At 44.6% G+C, this 22,375-nt stretch overlaps 1 protein-coding gene across 1 annotated transcript in view; it reads left to right on the forward strand.

The window, feature by feature from the left end:
• Nucleotides 1-3,066: 3,066 nt before the first annotated feature.
• sema4ba (sema domain, immunoglobulin domain (Ig), transmembrane domain (TM) and short cytoplasmic domain, (semaphorin) 4Ba) overlaps nt 3,067-22,375 on the forward strand; it is a 164,360-nt gene continuing 145,051 nt past the window's right edge. Inside the window, exons 1-2 of the mRNA XM_055661027.1 lie at nt 3,067-5,009; nt 16,069-16,206. The gene's annotated coding sequence lies outside the window, so the exon portion shown is untranslated. The remainder of the gene's footprint in view (nt 5,010-16,068; nt 16,207-22,375) is intronic.

Below are 22,375 nucleotides of genomic sequence, written 5' to 3' on the forward strand. Positions count from 1 at the left end.
ACAGCACTTCTTACTGGACTCTGTGGCTCCGTTAAGATCGTTGAAGCCGAGGGCTAAACCTGAACCCTGGTTCAGTGCAGTGACTCGTGCAGCACGACGGGAGTGTCGTAGAGCTGAGCGAAAGTGGAGGAAGGACAGGCTACAGGTTTCACTTCAAATTCTCAGGGACTGTTGGCGTCACTACCAAAACAGTGTTAAAAAGGCCAAGAGAGAGTACCTGTCTAAAATTATTGTGTCAAAGTGTAACAACCCTCGTGTGCTATTTGAAATCATTGACTCTGTTCTAAATGCCCCGCAGCCTGTCTGTCTGGAAGCTTCACCTGAAATGTGTAATGACTTCCTGCACTTTTTGTTTGATAAGGTTGTTTCCTTAAGGGCTAACATTTCAGCACCTGCCTCTGGCTTCTGTTTCGGTCCCTTGCCTGGTGGTATTCGACTTTGAGCCTGTGACATATCGTATTTAAAGGATGTGGTTTCCCCGTCGGGTTCCACTTGATGCTGGTCCCTCCACATCTTTTTAAGGAGGTTTTTTCTCGTATAGGGCAGTCGGTTCTTACCATTATTAACAGCAGCTTGTGTTCTGGGGTTGTCCCCGTGAGTTTTAAGCATGCGGTAGTGCAACCACTACTTAAGAAACCTGGCCTGGATCAATCTGTTCTGGCCAATTTTAGACCCATCTCGAAATTGCCTTTTATTTCTAAATTACTGGAGAGAGTTGTTTATGCAGCTAAAACTATTGTGGAGGAGCAATATTCGGGAGATCTTCCAGTCTGGATTTAAAACCATGCACAGCACGGAGTCAGCATTGCTAAGGGTTTCGGGCTAATGATTCATCTCCTGGAGCTAAGGAAATAGGCAACGTTTCTGGTCGAGACCCTTCTTCTGTTACAGCATTGAGTGTCATTCAGCTGCTTGAATGAATTAAAGCACAACAAAGCCTCGCATTCCCACCTCCTTATCAAAGATACTTCTATTCCCCCTGGCCGCTGAAACTCCTTTCTCCTAAGCACTCTTTCCACTGTTATGCAGATGATACCCAGCATTTGCTGCGGGGGGGAAGACGCCTTTTCTGTAAAATCGCTTCTGTCTTGTCTTGATGACATGAAGTCCTGTTGCCCCTAAACTTTCTTGGATTTAATGAAAGAAGACAGGTTTTTATTTGATCCCAATGGCTGACGTGAACCTCCATTTGTGCTTTAGGGAGCCATTGTCAAGGTACGTGAAGCCAACAGTTTTTTTTTTACGTACAGGAGTTTAAATTAAATCGCCAAATATGCGCGGTGGTTAAGTCCTGAGCTCCCCCTAAGGAAGCTGTGATCAGCGTCAGCATTTTCCGGATCCATGCCTTTACACTCCAATTACTGACGCGCTCTAGGTTTGCTCTTTCTAGGTTAGGTTTCAGAATTGGCTTTTTAACAGGTAAATTCACATATCGCCAATTCTGGCCTCCCTACACTGGCCTCCCGGTGCACTTTTTTGAGGTTCATTTTTAAGTTACTGTTATTTTTTTTAAATCTCTGACGCCCCGCCTTATAGTGCTAGTGCTCCACCCATGGGGTCAGCTGGTCAGCTCTCTGGGTAGGTACCGAGGTTAAACTAAACTAGACTAGCTTTCAGAGCTAATCCGCACTCCCTTTGCTGCCCCCTTCTTCCTCTTACCCTCTCTCACTTGAGTGTTAAAACGCCTTCTTCTCCATGCCATACAATACAATACAATACAATATACAACTTTGTTGCAATAAAGTGCAAATTTATTATTATTATTATTTGAGCCCTCAGTGAGACTCATTTATTGCACGAAATGTCTAAACACGCTGTTTGTGTGCCACAGCCATACTATTGAGGATGGAAAGCAAAGCTGGACACTTTGTCTTACAAAGACAGACACTTCTAGGTAATCGGTAAATGACCCAACCCAACCCAACATCCATCACAGTGAAGCTCACTGAGGCAGCATCTATGATAAGGAAGGCAACGTCTTTTCGCTCATTCAGCTTCCACAACAGAGCCTCGCATAATCAAAGATACTTCTATTCCAGGCCTGAAATCCCTTTCTCTAAGCACGGTGGTGCAGCGGTAGAGTTACCGGCTTACAGCCCCCGGGGCCCAGGTTCGATCCTGACTGCAGGTGCTTGTCTGTACAGAGTTTTTTACGTACAGGAGTTCTCCCTGTGATCACGTCGGTTTTCTCCTGATCTCTCACACTCCAAAGACGTACAGGTTTGTAGGTTAGGTTAATTGGCTTTGGTAAAGATTGTAAATTGTCCCGAGTGTGTGTAGGATAGTGCTAGCGTATGGGAATCTCTAAACTAAACTAAACTAGACTAGCTTTCAGAGTAATTCCCTTTGCTGCCATTCTTCCTCTTACCCTCTCTCACTTGACCTTCTTCTCCTGCCATCAACTTCCACCAGAGATAAATCAGCCGATTAACCCGGTCAACTGGCAGCCGGCATGCCTTTGGAATACGGGAGTATCCGGGAAAACCCAGATAATAACAATGAGGACTTGTAAACCCTACATGGACAGCACTGGAGATCAGATTGAACTTGGGTCCATGGAGCTGTGAGGCATGCAGTAGATGTTGTTGGACATGTCCCATGCTTACACACTGTTGAATGTGGACTCAAGCAGTCGGAGTTAATATTTAATATGCACAAGAGATTGTATGCAGGTATATTGCCACCACATTGGATTAATTCCCCCCCCTCCAAAGACCTTTCGGCCTGTAATGTATACGATGGTGGAATGGAACAGCATAATATCCTTAAGGCCCTGTCCCACTTACGTGATTTATTCAGCGACTGCCACTCTTTGGGCGACTACTCACGACCATACAGGCGTCACGTGTCGACATGTCACGGGGTGACACCTGTATGATCGTGTCTAGTCGCCCAAAGAGTCATACCTATTTCTGGTCGCCGCTGGATTTTCAACATGTTGAACATTTTCGGCGACCTGCTGCGACTATGACGGGTGCCAGGAAGTCGCCGAAAAAAATCGCGTAAGTGGGACAGGCCCTTTACTACCACGATTCGGAACAGGAACGGTTGGAAATTCTGCATGGGATACTCAGCGTATTATTGGAACGTAATGTGTGTCTGAAACGTTACAGGAATGCCGTTATCCACCCTCAATATGTCTTATGGAATTCAGAATCATCGAGAATGGCAGAGAAGAAAGTGTACCGTTGAGTTTAAAGTCAGGTGTACCAAGGAACAGTGAAAAGCTTTTGTTGCGCGCTAACCAGTCAGCAGAAAGACAATACATGATTACAATCGAACCATTCACAGTGTACAGATACATGATAAGGGAGTAACATTTAGTGCAAGGTAAAGCCAGTAAAGTCTGATCAAAGATAGACCGAGGGTTACCAATGAAGTAGATAGTAGTTCAGGACTGCTCTTCATTTTGATGCAAGGGAGGTGATAATCCTCGTTTCGGGGGTGGGGGGAAGGAGGGACGATATTGAATACTTTTGTAACTATGTTGGCACCCTTTACTCTTGCATACATGTACTGTGTGCAAACAAAGAATCTCACTGCACCAAGTACACGTGATAATATCACTCCATGTTTTTACTCAATGCAGGTGCCAGACTGAGACCCCTTCCTGATCTCCAACACAAGGGACTCTCTCTGCCCGAGCCGACTGCTTGCTCCTTTCCCGGGGTGATGTCCGTGACTGAGAGCCCCCCCGAAAAGGAACACGCGGGCCGTGTCCACGGGCACCCTGGGGATTTCGGGACCAATGTGCCTCGACTGCAGGGGACCGAATGCATCCGAGACCTGTTGTCAAGCTGGAAACGGTACAGAGAAGATTTACAAGGATGTTGCCAGGACCCGAGGGTCTGAGCTGTAGGGAGAGGTCAAGTAGGCTGGGACTCTATTCTTGGGAGCGCAGGAGGATGTGGGGTAATCTTCTAGAGGTGTGTAAAATCATGAGAGGAATAGATTGGGTACACATAGAGTCTTTTGCCCTGAGTAGGTGAATCGAGGACCAGAGGACACGGGTTTAAGATGATGGGGAAAAGATTTCATAGGAATCTGAGGGGTCACTTTTTCACACAAAGGGTGGTGGGTGGATGATACAAGCTGCCAGAGGAGGTAGTTGACACATGGACAATCGCAATGTTTAATAAAAAGACAGGTACATGGATAGGACAGGTTTGTAGGGATATGGACCATACACAGGCAAATGGGACTGAAAGGGAATTGCATTTAGTGCAAGATAAAGTCCAGTAAAGTCCGATCAAAGATGGAATGAGTTGCCGGAGGAGGTATATGAGGCAAGGACTATTGCAACATTTAAGAAACAACTAGATAGGTACATGGATAGGATAGGTTTAGAGGGATGTGGGCCAAATGCAGGTAGGTGGGACTAGTGCAGATGGGACATGTTGGTCGGTGTGGGCAAGTTGGGCCGAAGGGCCTGTTTCCATGCTGTTTCACTCTAAGATAGTTTGAGGCTGTGTCTTTCAATAATTTTTAAGGCAGAGATAGACAGATTCTTGGTTAGTACGGGTGTCAGGGGTTATGGGGAGAAGGCAGGAGAATGGTGTTGAGAGAGAAAGATAGATCAGCCATGACTGAATGACGGAGTAGACTTGATGGGCCGAATGGTCTAATCCTGCTCCTATCACGTATGAATCAATCAGTGAAACTAGCTGGCAGTAACTTAACCAGGCAGATGGAGAAGGTATGACTATCTCTGGACGCTAAGGGGAGCTACAATGCTATTTTGTGGCTTGTTGGGGAGGGAGGAGGGTGGGGGGAGATGGGATTGAACAGACTAGCTCAAGGGAGCTGGCACTCGGTGAGTTATTGAGCCTCCGCTTGCATTCTGTGGCTGGTCGCCTCACCTGCCTCGTCCCAATACCTGTGTTATTCCACCGACTACTTTCTAAATGGGGGTCGGCGGTCTGTGACCGACTTGGGCCGGTGCAGAGAGGCAAGAACCGGCCGGTGGTGAGAGAGAGAGAAGGCAGCGTCGCTCCTGCAAGATCCCAGAGGTATGCACAGGAAAGATTGCAAACTTTGTTCCGCATTTAGACTCCTTGTTTTAATCTGCACAGATATTTCCCGGGAGAATTGTGGAGACACACGCGGAAAAAAAAAAAAAATGTAATCTCGATTTAAATCTATGAGTGGATGAAAACAGGTTAGTGGGTTGTAACACGCCCCTGTGATGAAACCATCCTGGTTTGATTTCATTGTTAGGGGCACTTTTTCAGCGTTGTTCTTCTTCATTGTTCTTAACCGTTGCATCGCCCCCAGTTGCAAATTGGACATGTTTCTGTTCTGGGATGGGGCAATTACTCGCGGCCAAGGGAGCAACAGCGATGTTATTATGTCGACATTGAGATTTTGACTTGGATGTGGACAAGAATGGGTGAAATGTTCTTTGGACATTCCCCGTGTTGTTACTCCCCAGGGTGTATCGGAGACAGATTCCACATCTTGCCCTCGCTTGACTAGACACAGCCGAAAGCATCGTACAATGAAAATCCCATTCATTATTGAGGCCGAGCATCGAAGAGTAATATGGGCTGGGTCTGTTCATTCATCTCCTACCTACCTCTACTTTAGCTGAGACCTGTTTACACTGGAAATGACAGTTGGGTTGTTTTATTTCTATTTCGTGATGGAAGTCAATGTGCTGCTGATTTATTTCCAGTGGACTCTTGTAGTCTCAGCCAAGAGCATTTTCCCCACCATCACCCAATGAAAAGATTTGGTCACAAAGTGGTGGAGTAACTCGGGGTTACAAGTCAGGCAGCATCTCTGGAGAAAAAGGATGGGTGACATAATATTGGAGTGAATCAGAAGTCTGATGAAGGGTTTTGACCCAAATGGGGTTCGCCCACCAATGGTTGCCGGAGATGCTGCCTGAACCTCTGAGATACTCAAGCACGTTGTTTCCTTTTGCGTATTAACCAGCTTCTGCAGTTCCTTCTCTCTACATGAGAAGATTTGGTCCCCAACCCAGTGATGTTGAGCACAAGATCTAGGCAGATGGAATTGTTTAGTTTAGTTTATTGTCACGTGTACTGAGGTACAGTGAACAGTTTTTTTGTTGCGTGCTAATCAGTCAGCGGAAAGACAATACATGATTACAATCGAGATGTCCACTGTGTACAGATACAAGATGAAGGGTTTAACGTTTAGTGCAAGATAAAGGCCAATTAAAGATAGTCCAAGGGTCTCCAATAAGGTAGATGATAGTGTTCAAGAAGGAACTGCAGATGCTGGAAGATCGAAGGTACACAAAATTGCTGGAGAAACTCAGCGGGTGCAGCAGCATCTATGGAGATAAGGAAATAGGCGACGTTTCGGGCCGAGTAGATGATAGCTTAGGATTACTCTCCAGTTGTTAATAAGGTGAGTAGGAAGGAACTAGAGATGCTGGTTTACATAGACACAAAATGCAAAGTGCTGGAGTAACTCAGCAGGGACAGGCAGCAACTCTGGTGGAAAAGGATGGGCGACATAGTGCTGGATTAAATCTGAAGTCGAAAGAAGGGTCCTGACCCGAAACGTCACCTGCCCTTTTTGTCCAGAGATGCTACCTGACCCGCTAAGTTACTCCAGCGCTTTGTAAACATCTCATTCTTCCACAGATGTTGCCTGTTTGCATTTAAATCATGACATGCTGCTTAAAGGTAAGTTACTTTTCATTAATTTAAAATAAGAATAGTTTATCAATTGCTCAATTTTCACGTCTCTCAATCACAAACTATCTGCAACGTGACTTCCTGACTTGTACTTAATACACTGATGGGTGAAGGCGAACATGCCATATGCCTTCTTTGAGTCTGAAGAAAGGTCTCGACCTGAAACGTCACTCATTCCTTCGATCCAGAGATGTTGCCTGTCCTGCTGCGTTGCTCAAACATTTTGTGTCTGCCTTCTCTATCTACTTGTGACCATTTTGGGGGAGTTGTCGATTTGAACATCCTTGGCTGTTGGTAAACCAATTATCGTGAGATTAGTTCACATTATCTTGGCGTCGACCTTGAATTCCTGTTAGATTCCGTTAGATCTTTCTATGTGGAAGCATTTTGCTTCCACTTCATTGTAAGCGGTTGAGAACTAGTGTGCAATTGCACAAGTTGTTGGTGAGACCATACTTTTATTTCACACCATCCTGTAATCCACCAAAGAGTTGTATTTTGCCATTGCTGGTTACTATCTACAGTTTATTTTCCTGCTCCGTAAGTATATAAGGATATCAAAAAACTGATCCTGAAATTATTCCGCAGGAAAGAGCGTTTGAATGCTTAATCCTACGTATCCTGTCAGTGTTGATAACTGTTTCAAATCATGGATTAATGGTTCTGCTGAAATTGCAGCACATTGTGTTACAGATCAGAACTGAGTCTCTGCATTTTAAAATTACAGCTGGAAGAACAAAACAAATATGATAAAGGGGAGCGTGTATGATTTAAAAAAAAACCATTGTTGGTGTAACTCAGTGGGTCTGAGTTTTAAAGATACAGCATAAAAACAGGCCCTTCGGCACACCGATTGTATGCCGAACAGTGATCCCTGTACACTAATGCCTCTCTCCCACTTCCGGTATTTTTTTAGGCAACTACAGGCGACTAGGCTGTCACCACATGGCCGCTGGGGTGTCGCCTGTATGGTCGTGAATCGTCTCCTCAGTCGCCCAAAGGATCGTAGCGTTTGTTGTCACTTTCTCCGAGCTAACAATGGTCTACGTAGGGTGGAACTGCAGATGCTGGTTTCAACTGAAGCTAAACACAAAAAGCTGGACCACTTAGCAGTGCAGGCAGCATCTCTGGAGAGAAGGAATGGGTGATGTTTCAGTTGGGGCTTTTTGGGTCGAGATGCAGTCTGAAGAAGGGTCTCGACCTAGTCCTTCTCTCCAGAGACACTGCCTCTCCCGCTGAATTATTCCAGCTTTTTGTGTCTAACAGTGATATATTCTACATTTTCTTTGACCTGCATCTCTTTTGATGTCTCATTTTCACACCTTGCACGTCCTTATCTTGTGTCTCCCTCTCCCCTGACTTTCAGACCGAAGAAGGGTCTCGACCCAAAAACGTCACCCATTCCTTCTCTCCAGAGATGCTGCCTGTCCTGCTGAGTTACTCCAGCATTTTGTGTCCATGTAAACCAGTATCCATATTTTCCATGTAAAACCAGCATCTGCAGTTCCTTCCTACACAAAGTATTGATCAATGCAGGGTGGCTGTGGGATGGTGCTGTTAACAATTTTGCTCCTGTAATTCTAACATCGTAGCACTTGCTACGTCTCACAAAATTCCTTCTTGTAGATATCCTGGAGCCCACGTTATATATATGTGCAGGTTTTTATTTTTTTCAGAAATCTGATGTTTACCGCAAAGTTAGAAGTAAATGAATATAGTCAAGGAGCTGTCAAAATATTGTGATGCTTTCGTGCTAGTATGTCAAATCAACTCAAACTGAACAGTTTTTTTAATAAAAAGGCCTGAATAATTGAAGAAGATTAATGACATATTAAAACTTAAATATAAACTATACAAAAGTATCATATTTGAACCTATAGCTGCAAGTCCTCTGTAATAATTATTATCCTTTCATAACATGAGAGAGGTGAGAAATGTATTAAACGGGGAAAGTTTCTGTCAATCACTGAGGCCCAGGGGAATTGAAGACCAGATGACAGGCTGCAAAGTGCCGCTTTCACCAAGAGCTTTGGGGAGGAATTTCCAATTCCGAGCTGGAATTCTCTGGATGTCACTCAATCAGAAATAAATTATGGTACGAAATGGGACTTCAGACCCATCTCCGAAGATAGACACAAAATGCTGGAGTAACTCAGCGGGACAGGAAGCATCTCTGGAGAGAAGGAATGGGTGACGTTTCTGGTCGAGATCCTTGGTCTGAAGTAGGGTCTTGACCCAGACACATCACCCATTCCTTCTCCAGGGATGCTGCCTCTCTCGCTGAGTTACTCCAGCATTTTGTGTCTATCTTTGGTATAAACCAGCATCTGCAGTTCCTTCTTACACAAGGTAATTTATAATTTTGATTTAATCTGTTTTAATATATTAATTATTTAGTAGTCTCTAAGTGATTTTAAATAAAAACCTCAAGTTTTTTAATTAGTTTTAATTGTTTGTTTAATTTTTAATAATTCTTGAATGATTTTGAATGTCAGGATTGATTAAAAGATACAGCGTGGAAACGGGCCATTCAGCCCATTGAGTCCAAGCGCAACATCGATTACCCGTTCACACTAGTTCCATGTTGCCTTACTTTTTCATCCACTCCCTCCACACAAGGGGCGATTCAGAGAGACCAATATGTTGTGGTAAACCAGATTTTTTTGCATTAAGGAATACTTTTGTCCTCCACACCAGTCAGCACAATGACCACTGCTTTTATAAAGTGGTCCATGTGCTGCTGGCGTGTGTCCAACACAAGCACTCCACACGCAAAAAAAACCTAGTTTATCACAACATATTGTTTTCGTTCACTTGGCCAATTTTCTCTCCATGCTACTGCTGTTATTTCCATGGAGTCTATGGTCTCCCATCTTGATGTCAAGCTTATCACTTGGTCTAACACATTTTGATTTATTTGCTGCTCCTTTTTATCCTTCTGCCCTCTTCTCCTTTCCTCTGTATGTGTGTTGACCAGAAGCATTAGTGTCAGTGAAATGTTCCTACTTGTATTGGCTGTTGAAATCTAACACTGCGTGTCAGGCAGCATCTCTGGAGAAGGGCACCACAGTGGCTCAGCGGTAGAGTTACTGAAGGCAGGAGAATGGGGTTAGGAGGTAGAGATAGATCAGCCATGATTGAACGGCACAGTAGATTTGATGGGCCGAATGGCCTAATTCTACTCCTATTACTTATGATCTTACAGTGCCAGAGACCTACGTTCAATCCTGACTAGGGGTGCTGTCTGTACCAAGTTTGTACATTCTCCCCGTGACCAATGTGGGGTTTTTTTGGGAAATTCCGGTTTCATTCCACACTCAACGTTTGTAAGTTAATTGGCTTTGGTAAAATTGTAAATTTCCCCCAGTGTGTGTAGGATAGAGCTAGTGTATGGGGAACGCTGGCTGGCACAGACTAGGTGGACCGAAGGGCCTGTTTCCACACTGTATCTCTAAACTAAACATTTTGGGTTGGGGCCTTTCTTCAACTTACTGTGAGGTGGAGTGACCTGAGGGTATCATATAAGCACAGCGATCGTCACAAAGCTAGCTTATTTAATAAGTACAAGTGAGATATTGCAATAGAGCAGAAACATTTTCTGTACGAGAACTGTTCAGATAGATTTACATTTTAATTAGATTTTCAGGTTTTACCCCAGTGATGTAAATTGCACTGATCTGAATCAATGACAAGTAATTTTACGCATTCTTCTTATATTTTATGCTGCATTCTGTTTTATTTTTGTTACGCTGCTGCAGTCCTTCATAATCTCTTTTGATGGTTGAGTTTGAATGTGATTGGGAGTGCCAGTGTGAATTAGCTGAACCAGAAGCAGTGGGACTGTGCATTAAAGTGCAATGAATAATTGCTGTTCCCATATTATTGCACGTTGATAACCTGCTATCAAAGTATTCGGAAACCTGACGGCGGATGAGCAATGGGTATGGAAATGATTCCTATATTAAATTAAAGAAGATAGACATAAAACGCTGGGGTAACTCAGCGGGTCATGCAGCATCTTTGGAGAGAAGGAATGGGTGATGTTTCGGGTTGAGACCCTTCTTCCGACTTGCGTTTCGGGTCAAGACCTTTTTGAGACTTATGCCCCTGTCCCACTTAGGAAACCTGAACGGAAACTCCTGGAGACTTTGCGCCCCACCCAAGGTTTCCGTGCGGTTCCCGGAGGTTTTTGTCAGTCTCCTTACCTGCTTCCACTACCTGCAACTTCCGGGAACTGCATGGAAACCTTGGGTAGGGTGGAAAGTCTCCAGAGGTTTCCGTTCAGGTTTCCCAAGTGGGACAGGGGCATAAGGGGCTCGACCCGAAACATCACCGATTCCTTCTCTCCAGAGATGCTGCCTGTCCCGCTGAGTTACTCCAGCTTTTTGTGTCTATCCCATATTAAATGAGTCAGATTGTGTCAATTCAGGGAATTGTACCCGGGGACGTGCTGGCCGTTTACATAGAGGATGTCGTGATAAATTGTTGAGAAACTAGTAATGTAAGGAAAAGTAGTTGCCGTGGATTTCGAAAGGGAAAGGTCATGCAAAACAAATTAAAATGAGTTATTAGAAGTAATAGAGCGGACGGAACAGGATGATGAAATAACGATGCAATGTATTGATATTTGCAAGTGGACTTCACTGGAGTATTGCACAGTAGATTATAAACAAACATGTGGGCATGTTCATGGATAGGACAGGTTTGGAGGGACATGGGACCAGCTCAGATTAGGCATCTTGGTCAACATGGACAAGTTAGGCCGAAGTATTTATTTCCGCGTTTGTTGACCCTATTTGTAGTGAAAGACAGAGCATAGTGTTGGGATTGGGAGCCGACTACAAAACGTGGCCCCTCTGATAAATATTTAAGCTGGCAAAAGGCAGGATATGGTGTTACACATGTGGTCAGAGTGGTCTGTCTGGAGTTTGTATCTTCTCCCTGTGTGTTTTCTACTGATTCCTCTTGCATTCCAAAGATTTGTGACTTTGTATGTGAATTGGCCTCTGTAAATTGTCCCTAGTGTGTTGGATAGATCTAGTGTACGGGCGATGATTGGTCGCAGACGTGGTGGTCCGAAGGGACTGTTTCCACGCTGTCTCTCCAAACTAAACCTATATTTTATAAACTAGGTCCGTGACAAATGTGGACGGTAGCAGAGGATGCATGTGGGAAAATGCAGGAAGACTTTAAGCTTGCAGAATAAATGTAACACTAGCAAATAGTTTCCACATGAATGAGTGGACGAATGCAAGAGTAAGGAGGCCTTGTCCCAATTTGTCATTGGATGGAGGAGAAAGGCAATCGCCAATCTCTGTCTGAAGGGTCGTTTAAAAACGTCACCTGCTTTTTTTTCTTCAGAGATGCTGCCTGGCTCGCTGTGTTACTCCAGGACTTTGTGTCTACATTGGATATAAACCAGCATCTGCAATTCCTTCCCACACATAATGTAACGGTGGCTTAGACTTAAAATCTGCGCCACCATCTGAATGGAACTTCCATGTAACCATTTCTTTCCAGCTTTATCCTGAATCCCTAAAGTGTGGGGATTGGTTGAGCAACCCTCAAACAATAGGTTCTTTCCCAGACTGTAACTCAATCCAGGTTAATTAAGAATTACGATAGAGACTGATCTCACACCAGCACTGGAGGTGATGGATCTACTGTCATTTCAAAAGTATCTAAAGTAGTCTCCTCGGATACAGCAACGTCAGGGGCAACTTAAGATGATAAATGGTTTGTACTATCTACAGGGCAAGGCACAAACCTTTGTCATCACACCTTTCAGTTCTAGTAGGGGGGTCATGGTTCCCAACCAAGCTGTTCGTAGACCTCTCTATAACTTTGCCGTGAATCCTGATTGAACTGATATTTTAAGAAAGATTGCTTGATAATTTTCCTCTTAATGTAATTTTAATATGCATCAAACTTTTAATGGATTTTTCCTAATCTGCATTTGTGTAGAGGTTTATTTGTGAGCAACCTATAAATTGCTATGGCCTTGCCATGATCCCACACAATGCAAGATCATCAATATCATGTTGTATTCTGTTTAAATGCCACATCGCTTATGGCTATGCATAACTATTTCATTAGCTAATGTGCGGCATGTGAAATTCCTAATTGGAAGACTGACACTACACTTTGCTGAGGGACATTTTTAGTAAAAGTTAATTATGCCACGTGGCCATTGCTTGCAAAGTTAGTGTTTATTTCCCATCCCAAGGTGCCCCTGAGAAGTGATAGAGGGTCTCTCTCCACTATGGTCTCTATTCCCACAAAGCTATCAGTTGGAAGTTCCAAGACTTGGACACAATATTCCAGATTCGGGCACAGTTTCTTCTTCCCAGGCAACTAAACCTACCACAACCAGAGAGCAGTGCTCAATTGTCATCTACCTCATCGGTGACCCTCGGACTATCCTTGATCGGACTTTGCTGACTTTACCTTGCACCAAACGTCCTTCCCTTATCATGTGTCTGTACACTGTAAATGGCTCGATTGTAATCACGTATTGTCTTTCCGCTGACTGGTTAGCACGTAACAAAAGCTTTTCACTGTACCTCGGTACACGTGACAATAAACTGAAACTGAGGAAGGGTTGAGTTCATGAGGCAGAAAGCATTGCCCCACCAGCTGGATACATCAACAGAAGGTTTGCATGCTGTGGGAAGTGCCGTTGGAGATTTGCATGGGTTTATTTATGCCAGCTTGTTGCCAATCAGCTGCTTCCCTGCAGTGAGGGGGGAGGGGACGTGATGCAGAAAGTCCAACTAAAATTGTCACCTATTCTTGATCTCCAAAGATGTTGCCTGACCCGTTGAGTTACTCCAGACCTTTGTGTTTAAGAAAGAACTGCAGATGCTGAAAAAAGGTAGACAAAAATGCTGGAGAAACTCAGCAGGTGAGGCAGCATCTTTGGAGCGAAGGAATAGGCGACTTTTCGGGTCGAGACCCATCTTCAGACATTTGTGTCTAACTTTATCACATCACAACTCACTTGCCCCCCCGGCCTTAGCTTCCATTATCTTCCCCAAAGTAAAAACTGATGAGAAATACATGTGTATATATATTAAAAATCTCGCCCATCTCCTGTGGCTGCACACAGAGATGGCAATGCTCAAATTTAAGGGGACCTGTTCTCTTCCTGGCTGGCAACCCTTTTATTCTAAATATACCTGTTCAATTCCTTGGGATATTCCTTTTTTCTTGCCTACCAGATCCATCTTCTTTTGTTTAGTTTAGGGATACAACGCGGAAACAGGCCCTTCGGCCCACCGGGTCCGCGCAGACCTGTGATCCCCGCATACTAACATTACCCTACACACACTAGGGACTGTTCTTACATTGTGATAAGGGCGCTGTCTGTACGGAGTTTGTATGTTTGCGTGACCTGCGTGTGTTTTCTCCAGGATCTTCAGTGTCCTCCAACACTCCCACAGGTTTGTAGGTTAATTGGCTTGGTATAAATGTGAAGATTGACCCGTGTATGTGTGTGTGTAGGATAGTGTTAGTGTGTGGGGACTGCTGGTGGGCGCGGATCGGTGGGCTTCTATTGGGCTGTCGGTCCGCGCTGTATCTCTAACCTAAACTAGTTGGCTAATGAAGTCTCCACAGAGCAACAATAGTGACATTTACAAAGTAACTTGTTGATTATGAAGTGCTACAGACTTGCTGAATAAATGTAAATTTATTCTTGCATAGAATTAGCCAGCCTAAAGAATGTTCTGTATTCAATAGTGTACATAATCTGCGCTTTCTGATAGGATCATATTACAGTTATACAAGTGGGGGGTTTTTGGTCATACTTTCCAAAGGCCATTAAAGTATTTGTTCTATTTCTGAGTAAAATTAAATAAAAATAAACAACTTTCTATTACGATCAATTTGCATTTCTCTTCAGCAGAGTTAAGAGCTCCCACCAAGTTCAGCCACTGCCAAGTTATCCTTTTGATGAGAAAATGTCAGATTGTGTATTAGAAGAAAATTGGAAAACAGACTTCCCAAAAATGCATACTATTGATTCCTTGAGCAATCCTGAATGTTGTGTGTCCTAATTTATTAGCAGAGGGTCGGAGTAAACATTGCAACATGACTTTTCATCTGATGGTAGCTTCTTTTTCACCCGGAGAGTTGTGAATCTGTGGAATTCTCTGCCACAGAAGGCAATGGAGGACAATTCATTGGATGTTTTCAAGAGAGAGTTAGATTTAGATCTTGAAGCTAATGGAATCGAGGGATATGGGGAGAAAGCAGGAACGGGGTACTGATTGTGGATGATCAACAATGATCATATTGAATGGCGGCGCTGGCTCGAATGGCCGAACGGCCTACTCCTGCAGCTATTTTGTATGTTTCTCCTCTTTAGTGGTCAGTCCTCTGCAAGGACGTTATGTTGTGGTGTTTGACCTTGCGTGAAGCTTGGAGAAGAAGGGGGGGGGGGGGGTTCTCGCTCTTAGTTCAACCTTGACGTTGGCACAACGTGCAGCACCATCTCTGCTTGTCCCACCATCTCTGAACATGTCTATTTAAGGAGGACCTTGGAAATGTTGCTGGGCAGAGTGCTGTAAATAGTGGAGTCCATGTAACCACTTCACTTGCGGATGCCATTAGTGCGTCAAAGCCAAAAGATAAGACACAACGAGCTGGAGTAACTCAGCGGGTCGGAGAGCATCTCTGGAGAGAAGGAATAGGTGATCCTGTCTCGACCCGAAACATCACCTATTCCAGGGGCGGGGAACCTTTTCCTGTTGGAATGCCGCATTAAGTTAGCTGTAATTTAATAAGGCCGCATCCAAGAAACTTCAATTAGATATATACTTCAAAATGTACATTATTTGGTAAAAATCTAACTACTAACTTCAAGAGAATGAAAAAAAATTGTTAATTCTGAAGTTAATTAACCTTTTAATGACTTTGTTGTGACTGCTTTTTGTGGGAAAGCATTTGAATATTTGGTTGCAACATGGAGGTACGCAGTTTCAGCCAATCTTCTAGATGGGTGTCCGTCATTTGTGACCTTAAGGGCGTCTTGATTTGGGTTGGGTAGTAGAATGTAGATTCGCAGCAATAAGTGGTTGAAAAGCAAGAAAGCATTTTTTCGTGCATGCCAAAGTTAACGTACATTCTAGAGTCGCATTGAGCCCTCATGACTTACTAATGTTTTAATTGTGGCCGTTAGTCGGGGAGGATTATTTTGTTGAATCTTCTTTCACTCTTTGATATTTTAAATACGATCATTTTAAGATTAAAATAAAAATAATAAAAAACGAACAAAAACATATTAATAAAAATAAAAGGATTTGTTCTGCAAAATTTGGATTCATTCAAAAGGTCGCACTTAATGCAGTAGAAGGCCGCAGGTTCCCCACCCCTGACCTATTCTTTTTTTCTCCAGATATGCTGCCTCACCAGCTGAGTTACTCCAGCTTTTTGTGTCTGTCTACGGTTTAAACCAGCATCTGCAGTTCCTTCCTACACATAACCATAAGATGGCTGTGGTCAACTGTCAAAGACCTGAGGGCATAACTTCAAGGTGAGAGTGGCAAAGTGTAAAGTGGGTGTGCGGGGCAGGTTTTTATTTTCAGGGAATAGTGTGCACATGGAACCTGCTGTGTATTCAACATGTTCTGCTTTTATTTCAAACCTGTGAACTTTTAAAAGCTAACAGATTTGATGAGCTGAATGAACTCCATGTGATGAGTGTTCTCTGATTTAATAGTATTAAATTCTTTAAATGGACCAAGGAAATTATATATATATATATATATAAAGAGTAAATATTATGATTAGAGTTTAGCATAGAGGGATCTATCGCAGTTGCTGCCTCAAAGACAGCCAACATCATCAAAGACCCACACCATCCTGGCCACACGCTCATTTCACCACTGCCATTGGGAAGAAGGTACAGGAGTCTGAAATCTGTAACATCCAGGTTCAGGAATAGCAGCTTCCCCACAGCCATCAGGCTATTAAACATGACTTCAAATAAGCTCTGAACATCTCCAATGATGAAAAATAAACACTGTTCTGGGGAGTTAAAGGGGGAAGGGTTTCGACCCGAAACGTCGCCTATTCCTTTGCTCCATAGATGCTGCTTCACCCGCTGAGTTTCTCCAGCATTTTTTGTCTACCTGCTATATTTCTAATGCGATATCAGTAACCACAGTTCAGAAACACTTTGTAATAAGTAGGGTTGAGAAAGCTGTGTAAAAAGGGTAGTTTTCTCCCCATATGATAAATGAGTAACGTTTAGTGCAAGGTGTGGCCAGTAAAGTCTGATCAAAGACAGTCCGATGAGGTGGATAGTGGTTCTGGACTGCTCTCTAGTTGTGGTAGGATGGTTCAGTTGCCTGACAACAGCTGGGAAGATACAATTCCCTGAATCTGGAATTTCATTGCAAATTCATTGTGTGTTCCTTGACTGGGCAACTGGGTCCCATCCAAGTGACACTTCCCCTCCCCCACAGTCCCCGTCTTTCCAAGATTTTCAAAGTAGGCGTCAGTCGTATGATGGAGTACTCTATACACTGTGGGTTTGGACATTGCTCACCTGACCCACAATCAGCAAGAACAAAGCCTCCGACCTGACAGGCAGCTGGACTGGTTTATAATTCCATGCCACCCTGTGCTGGTACAGGAGGCTGTTGTGTGTGTTATCTCCAGTTGCTCTGTGGCAATCTGCCAGGGATCCTGGGCAGCAGTCCCAAGTCCCATGCACACGGCCGATGCAGAGACCACAGCCTGCTGGTTTCTCTCCAAACCACACACTGTCATGAGGTGGACAAAAATGCTGGAGAAACTCAGCGGGTGCAGCAGCATCTATGGAGCGAAGGAAATGGGCAACGTTTCGGGCCGAAACCCAAGGGTTTCCTCCCGAAACGTTGCCTATTTCCTTCGCTCCATAGATGCTGCTGCACCCGCTGAGTTTCTCCAGCATTTTTGTCTACCTTCGATTTTCCATCATCTGTAGTTCCTACTTAAACACACACTATCTGAAGTTCCTACTTAAGCACACAGGAGTCTGAAGAAGGGTTTTGGCCCAAAACGTTGCCTATTTCTTTCGCTCCATAGATGCTGCTGCATCCGCTGAGTTTCTCCAGCATTTTTGTGTACCCAAGCACACACTATCATGATTTGGAAAGGTGTCCCATGTCTCAATTATCATCGTCAATAGGTGGTAAAATCAGTGAAAAAGATCAAATAAGAAAAGTAAATAGTATTTCAAGATGCAAGATGCAATAAGAATCTTTGGAGTCTAACAGTGGTGTGCTGGAGCACGAAAATGTGTGCGTGACTCTGTCTCTGCCTTAACAAAAATATCCATTGCCTTGGCCTTCTGTGGCAGTGCATTCCAAGGATTCACCACCAATGTTGAATGTTGCTTCTGACTGTGAAGTACCTGACCTGATGCCCTTTGTTGCCTGAAGAAGTATTCAGACACTTCAGTGACAAGTAAATCACTGGTGACTTAAAACTAAGCCCCTCATCCTTCCTCATTAATTCTTCCTTTTTCCAACTGATCATCTCACACACACACACAGAGGGGAGTTTACTTGATCTGGTCTCTCATTAAGTTTGCTCTGCCACAGGCCCCGTTCTATAAGCAGTCATGTGGTGTTTGTGCTAAAGAACAGTCTTTGTTTCAAGTTTCTCTGCTTCCTCCGTTTCCCAGAATAGGGAGAGCTGCACAAAACATGCAGTACTTGAGAGTAACGAGTCTGTTCATTAGATGCGGAGGAGGGACAGCACTTACAATCAGCTAAGCTCATCCTAGTGTTGCTTTCTTAAGCTTGATCGCATCTTGACCAACGCAGAAATTAACCTGACGCCCCAGCTGAGAGGCGCATAGATCCAGAGGAGATTTTAATTCACTCGCATTAAACCTTGCCACCTCCAGGGTGGTGCAGCGGGTAGAGTTCCACCCTGACGACGGGTGCTGTCTGTACGGAGTTTGCACGTTCTCCCCGTGACCGCGTGGTAACGGACCTGACTCAATGTAAGTACTTTCCCCTTCCCCTCTCCCAGCCCTCGATTCCTCACCACCCACCTCAAAACTGAGCATGTTAACAAATTGCTCCATGCGTAGAGTTCGAGTAATTTTAAGTAACTTGCTTTAAATCTCGCTTTAAATGCGGGCGGCACGGTGGCGCAGCGGTAGAGTTGCTGCCTCACAGCGTCGGAGACCTTGGTTTGATCCTGACTATGGGTGCTGTCTGTACGGAGTTTGTGCCTTCTCCCTGTGACTGTGTGGGTTTTCTCCAGGTGCTCCGGTTTCCTCCCACATCGCAAAGACGTTCAGGTTTGTAGGTTAATTGGCTTCTGATAATTATCCCTCGTGTGTAGGGTAGAACTAGTGCACCAGTGATCGTTGGTCAGTGTGGACTCGGTGGGTCGAAGGGCCTGTTACCACACTGTATCTCTAGACTAGACTAAACTGAAATTGAAAATGATCAACTTAGTGACTTTCATTAGTTTGCTATGTACAAGGTTTACTTTCCTTCATTCCATTGATAGTGACACGTTTAACATTAATACCAATATTGAGGATGAGTAATGTCGACATCATTGAGTCCTGTGCAAACAGAGTTCTAAATTGGCAAAGGTCACTGTAAATAGTCTAATTTACTGCAAACAGCAGCCAGCTGATATTAAACACAAATGCGAGTTCTATCCAGGGTCGAACGTGGCAATGTGTAGCAAGGAACTGCAGATGAAAAGTGTAGGAAGGAACTGCAGATGCAAGTTTAAACCGAAGATAGAATGCTGGAGTAACTGCTGGAGGGCTGAGATGATGAAAAACGTTTTCACCCAGACAGTAGTGAATCTGTGGAATTCTCTGCCACAGAAGGCAGTGGATGCAAATTAACTGGATGTTTTCAAGAGCGAATTAGATTTAGCTCTTAGGGATAAAGGAAACGAGGGATATGGGGAGAAAGCAGGAATGGGATACTAATTTTGAATGATCAGTCATGATCAGATTGTATGGTGATGCTGGCTCGAAGGGCCGATTGGCCTACTCCTGCGCCTATTTTCTATGTTTCTATGTTTCTAACAGTGGGACAGTCAGCATCTTTGGAGAGAAGGAATAGGTGATGTTTCAGGTCATGACTAAAGAAGGGTCTCAACCCGACACGTCTCCTAGGATAGGTGTGTAGGATAGAACTAGTGCATGGGGTCACTAGTGTACTGGTGTAACTAGGTGTACATGGTCACTAGTGTACAGGATCACTAGTGTACTGGTGTACGGGGTCACTAGTGTAATAGTGTACGGGGTCACTAGTGTACGGAGTCAGTAGTGTACGGGGCCACTAGTGTACGGGGTCACCGGTGAATTAATGGACGGAGTCACTAGTGTACGGAGTCACTAGTGTACGGGGTCACTAGTGTATGGGGTCACTAGTGTATGGGGTCACTAGTGTACTAATGTACGGAGTCACTAATGTACGGAGTGACTAGTGTACGTGGTCACTGGTGTACGGGGTCACTAGTGTACTAATGTACGGAGTCACTAATGTACGGAGTGACTAGTGTACGTGGTCACTGGTGTACAGGGTCACTAGTGTACTAATGTACGGAGTCACTAATGTACGGAGTGACTAGTGTACGTGGTCACTGGTGTACGGGGTCACTAGTGTACTAATGTACGGAGTCACTAATGTACGGAGTGACTAGTGTACGTGGTCACTGGTGTACAGGGTCACTAGTGTACTAATGTACGGAGTCACTAATGTACGGAGTGACTAGTGTACGTGGTCACTGGTGTACGGGGTCACTAGTGTACTAATGTACGGAGTGACTAGTGTACGTGGTCACCAGCTGTATGAATGAAGGCACCGATGGCCGCACAAAGTGAGGGCCAAACCTGCGCGCGGGGGTTCTGCATGAGGTTAGTGAGAAGGCAACGGAGATATAATCGTCTTGTTTCACAATTCTTTGGATGTGGGAACTGCGCCAAGGAAATAAATATCATATCGGGGCTCTGTTCCAGAAAAGGAGGGGGGAGGGGAGGAAAGGAACAGATTTTCAAGTCTTGTGTCAACAGCAAGAGAATTACTGAAGGTAGCAATTAGACTTCAAATAAATGCTGGAGAGGTGAAGCTGATTGGTTCTTTGTGAGCCGTGTTTATCTAACCTGAAGGAATTTTTTGAGCAAATAATATGTAACGAGTGTGTGGACTGAGCGGAGTGTTGCTGTATGGTAGATCTCTGGCTGAGGGGACGGGTGATGGTCCTCACTCACACTTGGCCACATGCTCATTGATTTGCGTGAAATAAGTTGGCAGAGGAACAGTTTGTGCGCTCCGATCTGGTGAATTCCCACTGTGACCCAGAGAAGCTGTTGGATTGGGGTCAGTCGTGTGGAATGAAGCACAAAGCCATTTCTGTGAGCAAAAATGCTCAGTGACTTGCTAGCAACGCAGAACTGCAGATGCTGGTCAATACACTGGAGCTGGAGTAACTCAGCAGGTCAGGTAGCATCTCTGGAGAACGTGGATGGGTGACATTTCAGGTCAGGATCCTTCTTCAGAAGCCAGAAGACGGGGTCTTTGAGATGATTACAGTTTGGCAAATACAGATGACCTGATCTTTAGAAACGCAAGGAACTGCAGATGCTGGAGTTGTGTAGAACGCAATGTGCTAGAATAACACCTCTTTCCCCCCCCCCCCCCCCACATCCCCTTCAGCCCACCGAGTCCGCGCCGACCAGCGATCGCCCCGTACACTAGCATTATCCGACACACCAGGGACAATTTGTAACTTTACCGAAGAGAATCGACCTACGAACCTGCATGTCTTTGTAGCGTGGGAGGAAACCAGAGCACCCGGAGAAAACCCACGCAGGTCACGGGGAGAACGTACAAACTCTGTACACACAGCGCCTGTAGTCAGGATCGAACCCGGGTCTCTGGCGCTGTGAGGCAGCAACTCTCCTGCTGCGCCACTGTGCCGCCCTATTACTCCAGGCACTTTGTGCTTTTTTTTGGTAAACCAGCATCTGCAGTTCCTTGTATCTCAACCATCTGGTGTCCTCAGATTCTGACTTTAATTAGGGGTAGAAATCTTTTGTTTATTTTTTTTCTGAGTAAGTACAGTAGCTGCTGCGCGCTGTTAAACAGGTCCCAGATGTTGTGGGAAGATACAGCATCTCTGCTTCTAATGGATTACCTTTGCACCAACCGTTCTATTCAGTACGTAACTGCTAGCACATGTGGGCAAGTATTTAAGCTGTCAGATGTAGTTTAGCACCGGCAATCTCACCTGGGCTTTCAGCCTGCGGCTCTGAGTTCTGGAGCCAGTGTGTGTATCCTGAGTCCTGATCTCCCAGTCGCCAAACACTTTAATTCCCCTTCCCATTCCCACACTGACCTTTCTGTCCTGGGCCTCTTCCATTGTCGGTGTGAGGCTAAATGCAAATTGGAGGAACAGCACCAGGGTTTCTACGGAGGAACAGCACCTCATATTTTGTTTGAGCAGCTTACAGCCCAGTGGTATGACCTTGATTTCTCTAACTTCAAGTAACCCATTCATCCCCTCCATCATCCCCTCCTCCGTCCCTCCCCCACCCTAGTCATTGTACTAGGTTTAAAGTCACCTTGTTCACTCATTGTCCCTTACTTGTTTTCACCTAGTGCACATCTAACAATGGCCTGTTTCCTTTATCATCGGTACTTTTTTTTGCATATCTTTCTTTCATTTTGTTC

Source organism: Leucoraja erinacea, chromosome 33, assembly GCF_028641065.1.
Source record: "Leucoraja erinacea ecotype New England chromosome 33, Leri_hhj_1, whole genome shotgun sequence".
NCBI lineage: Eukaryota > Metazoa > Chordata > Chondrichthyes > Rajiformes > Rajidae > Leucoraja > Leucoraja erinaceus.